This window comes from Gossypium hirsutum, chromosome A13 (assembly GCF_007990345.1).
Source record: "Gossypium hirsutum isolate 1008001.06 chromosome A13, Gossypium_hirsutum_v2.1, whole genome shotgun sequence".
NCBI lineage: Eukaryota > Viridiplantae > Streptophyta > Magnoliopsida > Malvales > Malvaceae > Gossypium > Gossypium hirsutum.
Window position 1 is genome coordinate 61,127,846 of NC_053436.1, and position 5,779 is coordinate 61,133,624.

A 5,779-nucleotide genomic window follows, 5' to 3' on the forward strand; every position below is an offset into this window, starting at 1 on the left:
ATTAATAAAATTTTAAAATTACTAAATCAATAAAAAAAATTCCATAAGATTAACTAAAAGTTACTTCAATAATTTTTTATATATTTTTAATTTTATTATAGGTAGTTTATTATCTTCGTTAAGTGATAATGAACATTAATAAGATAAAAGAATCAAGAGAAGCATCAGGGATTAAAAGAAAACTCGTGTGCTACAGTTTTATGCAAAATGCATTCACTCGAGTAAACCCAGAAATTGAAAATGCAAAAGAGATCCAAAATTTCTAAATTTCATCATCTACAAATTCACTATCTTTTAACAAATGTTATCGCTCAAGTAACCCACAAAGAATTCTCCCTTCTCTAAATCTTCACTTTTTTTTTTCATAATAGCCAGAAACTCTATCTTCGATAAAAAAAAAAGGAATGTTGATGAAAGTCCAACTCTAAAGGTCCAGCATGGTTAGATTTTTCATTTTTCAATTTAATATTCCTCAATCCCTAAAAAAATCATCATTCTTCTCATTTTTCTATACAAGTTCTCTAACAATTTCCTTAGTGGTTTACAAACTCTTGGAACCGCCACCAAATCTATTATGATGTCAAAATCAAGCTCTCCTTCTCCACCGTTGATTCTTTCTGTTGCATTGTCGTGTATTCTTAAAACAAATAATGAATACTCCAATGATAATCTTATTTCCAAAATCGAACGATTCCTTCTTTCAAGGCTATTTCTGGTAAATCAACACCCGTAGGAAGAGAGGAAAAAAGCTTCAAGTCGACATGAAAAGCCTGTTGATCGAAGGTCAGACAAAGCAGCAGCTAAGGTTTTCATGGGAGGAGAAAAGAGAAAAAAAAGGAAAGAAGTTTTCTAAAAAGGATAAAGGTATTTTTTTTATAAAATATAATTTTTTTTGAATTTAATTTTGATAAAAGAAACAAAGGGCAATTTGATTAGAAATACATGTGAACCTATTCAATAGTAAAAAGAAAAGTGACACCTGTCCTATTCTGATTGGCTTGCATGCCGCATCAGCAAAAAGCTGACTCTATTAGAGTAAAGTATTGGTTGATAATCAAAATAAAACTTTAGGTATCACATTAAAACAAACCCTGAAATAGAGGAGCTATTCATGCCATTATCCTTATATAATTCTACTAAAACACTTTTTCTCCTTGGTTTACTGTCGGACTCTCCAAGACTACAAATAATTGGTTTTTGTCAATTTACCGGGGTGCCCTTGGCCGAAAAGAAATTGGCTTTAAAATTAATGGGCAATTATTTCTTTTTCTTTTTCAAGGAAATCACGAATAATGGACAATTGAATCATAAATTAAGGGTTAAATTTTGCAATAAGCTCACGTAATTTTCATAAGTTACGGATTTAGTCTCTATACCTTAATATGGTCTATTTTAGTCAAAGTACTTCTCGAGGTCAAATTAGTTTATGTACTTTTCATATGTTGAAATTTTAGTCTTGATTAAATGGTAATAGTTAAAGTTATTTGGTTCAATTTTACTATTAGTTTTGTACTATGCCTAAAGTTGTAAATTTAGTTCATATTATCGAATTAGATCATTTACTAGTCCCTATATCTTTTAAATTTCAATTTTTTTTTCCTTAAAACAAACAAAAGTCTTTAAATCTATAACTAACTTTTTTTATAAGTAATACGTGAAAATAGTTAAGTTAACATGACTTTATACATGAAATATATTATCTTTAACATATATTGTTTGGTTAAGGCTGAAATTTTATAATCTATAAAGTATAGGACTAAAAATAATAAAACTAAAGTACATAAACTAAATCCACAAATTATGTATAATACAGGGACTAATGATACAATTTAACCTAAATTAATAACCCTCCGAGTTCCATGAAAACATTACTTACGAGTAATCCATGGACCAAAAAAAAAAACTCTTAATAAGCCCAAAACATCAGGTTTAATTTCCATTCTTGAATACATTAATGTATAGCCACTAGAATTTCAGGCCTTAGTTACATATGCGTAATTAATAAAGGTTTTTGGTACAACTCTAGAAGAAAGTTGTTACTATATATCCAGCTGTCATATCATTTTGTTTTAAATAAAAGCTTATCTAAGCTTGACAATTCCCTGCACTTAAAGGATAAATTATTTATATAAATAAATCCTGATAAAATATCAGTGGTTTCTTAAGTTTTCCTAGGATAAATGTGGGCCCGCAATGGAGTTTTCATCACCACAGTGAACTCCTGCTTCTCCTCCAAGCTCACATCATCTCCATCCATGGCTTTCCATTGGAAGTTGAAGGCCAAGTTTGCCACAAAATACTCTAGATGAAGTATGGCCAAGGCAAGTCCAGGGCAAATCCTCCTTCCAACCCCAAATGGCATCATCTTGATTTCCCTACTTCCCGTTATATCAAATACTACTTCCCCACTCTTATTATTGCTTAGGAATCTCTCAGGCTTAAATGCCATTGGATCCTCCCATACTTTAGTATCCCACCCATTTCTGCTACAAGGAAATTAATGGTGGCATTCTTGGGCACCAAATACCCTCCCAGGACTGTATCTTCTCTCACTGTATGAGGCAAAAGAAAATGACCTGGTGGATGCCTTCTTAGCCCTTCCAAGATAACCGCCTTCAAATATGGCATCTTCTGCAAATCATCTTCCTTCACCTCTCTCTCTCCTTTTCCCACTACCCCTTTAATCTCCATGAACAGTTTCTCCTGAACATGCGGATATTTCACCATATTTGCCATAATCCACTGCAAAGCAGTGGAAATAGTATCTGTTCCACCATTGAGAAACTCAGAACTCAAGCTAACAATTTCCTTTTCTGTAAGCTTCCGCTTTTCCTCCGGAAGTTGAAGATCAAGCAATGTATCCACATACGCCAAAATATGTCCGTCATCCAGTCCATTCTTGTTCAGTGACCTCTCGTCTTTTGCTTTCTTTCGTGCTCTTATCAAACGGACCAGCACTCTCTCTTGCTTCTCAAGGGCCTTGTAGAACTCCTTCCAACGTTTCTGAAGCAATACCCTTGTCACCTTAGGCCACAAATTGAGTATGTTGAATCTTCCATCCAAGTCTAAAAGCAACCGCCGCTGCACAGTTTCGATCTCTTTAATCTCTTCTTGATTAAGCTTGTCACTGAAACACATCAGAACTAATAAGCAGAACATAGCATATTGAAAATTATCAAGCACACGAACCGGTTCTCCAGTTTTCGAGCTTGACATTAGAGAATCTAACAGAATCTGAAGAACCCATTTTCGAGCATGAGAGTATGATTTGATACGAGAAGGATGGAGGATTTCAGCAGTAAGGTTACGCCTCAAAAGTCTCCAATTCGGACCATAGGAAGCTGAATTTATATTATGTTGATTGCAGCTTATAATCTTGCCGATAGTCGGAGCTTCAGGGCGGTCAGCGAATAAAGCACCGTTTTGGATTAAGGCCTGGTAGGTAAGGGAACGGTCAGAGACGAAAATGGTGGGGCGAGAAAGAAGATTGAGAGTGACCATTGGACCAAGCTTTTTGTGGAGGTTCCGAAGGATTGGTTCAAGCTCGGAAAAGGTTCGCCTGAGCCATAGGATGTTGGTGATAATGGGAAAGTTGGCTGGGCCAGGAGGTAGAGTCTGGGAAGGTGTTTTAGAGGTGAAAGAGAGGAGGTTGAAAAGAGCTCGAAGAAGAAGAGAAACAGTGATGGTGATGAAGATGATGAACCAGGTTTCCATGTTTGGTTTGGTCTTTGGAGGTGAGAGTTTGAGAGTGGGGAGACTGTGAGGAAAGTTCTGTGGGTGATAAAATAAGGGCGAGCACTATGGGGCTTAAACTATCTAAGTTTGTTGGCAAAAGCGTGAACGCATGTACAGAATACAAAAGGGTCACGAAATCTATAATTCTACGTTTTTCATTTGTAATTATATTGTGTGTAGAACTCATCAAGGCCGGTGCCGGAAGAGGTTGGGGTCGGGCTAATTTAAAATTTTATACTTGTTTCTCAGGTTTGGATCCGATCGACCCAATAAATATACTTGAAATTTTATTAAAATTTAATTTAGAAAAAAATATTAAATTCAATCTCAACTCAATTTGCTCGTATTAAATATTTTATATAAAAATATATTTATTTAATATATTAAAAACATTAAAATAAATATATTTCTCAATAAATTGAAAATATATTAACAATTCATACTTAAATAACACTAATATAGTTTTAACTCAGGAAGCAAATACCTTTCAAATAGTAGCAAAATTAATATAAATCAAAAGTTATACAATATTTGTAAAGTGTTTTCATTTTAGTCGCTCAAAATGAAATTTATACAATTTCATCATCTAACTTTTAGAACATTTTCATTTTAGTCACCAAGCGCTAAATTTCTAACAACATTTAACTATACAAGCCGTATCATGTTTGCACTTTCGTTTTGGTCAACCAACTTGTAACACCCCTAGCCCATATCCGTCATTAGAATAGGGTTACGGTGCATTACTAGAATTTACAGATTAAATACAAACATTTCACTTTGTTTAGCATTCACATCAGAAATCAATCATATACAATCATATTGTCCCTTATATGAACCCTCGAGGTCTAAATTATGCATTAGAAATAAGTCGAGACTAAATCGAGTACTCAGAGAATTTTTTGCAAAATATCAAAATTTTTCCAAGGTGCAGGGGACACACGCCCGTGTGGCCAGGCCGTGTGTCTCACACGGTCAAGAGACACACCTGTGTCTCAGGCTGTGTAGGTATTCGAAATAGGGACACACGATCGTGTCTCAAACCGTGTCCAAATTAGGGTGCTCACTAACTTGGGTCACGCGGCCAAGCCACACGCCTATGTGTTAGGCAGCGTGAGCATACTGACTTGCATTAAATAGGTGCAGGGGTCACATGGCCAAGTCACATTGCCGTGTGAAAATTTTTGGGTATTATGTTTTGTAATTTTAAATATTCAGGGGACACATGGCCAAACCACACGCCCACATGCTAGGTCGTGTGTCACACACGGCCGAGAGACACGCCCGTGTCTATGCCTGTGTGGACGAAATTAGGTTATTTCTAAGGCCACATTTCTCACCTAAATTTATCTTCCACTTACATGAACACTTTAACAGATTCACAAGCCAATATAAATATAAAACATTCAAATCAATCCAAAACCAAGTTTTAAACAATTCATATTATCACATATATCTTAGGATTCAAATTTACCTTGATGATCAAAACACATATTTGCTTACTTATTCCAAATATACTATCTCAACTTATTCATCAATATGCCTATATGCTATCCATCATTCAACCACACCAAACATATATCAAGCATGATAAGACTACAAATATACATACATCAAAATATGTCCAACACAAGTCATTCCAATGGCTAGTCACAACCAAACACATACATACCATCATTGGCCAAATTTAACCTATACTTGCCATTATAACCCAAAATTAATTTGTTACATATATCGAGCTGAGTTGATGGATAGTGAGACATATCTCCGCCAAGCTTCCAACCCAACAAGCTTTCGAAGTAATATAAAACTGAGGAAATAAAACAGAGTAAGCATTTAATGCTTAGTAAGTTTGTATAACGGAGATTAACTTACCATTTATTTACATTTAAGGTAAGCATACAAAATACATCCAAAGAAATTTGGCTAATAGCCTAAACACATAACCTTATCAAACATATTAGTCATGTATTTCACATGATTACCAAGAAACATATATGAACTCACCAAATATCAAATTTCCATGTGTTTCATGTATATACAAGTA

General features: G+C 34.6%; 1 pseudogene; it reads right to left on the reverse strand.

The window, feature by feature from the left end:
* Positions 1 to 1,910: 1,910 nt before the first annotated feature.
* On the reverse strand, positions 1,911 to 3,885 carry LOC107893847 (cytochrome P450 89A2-like; annotated as a pseudogene).
* Positions 3,886 to 5,779: the final 1,894 nt, after the last annotated feature.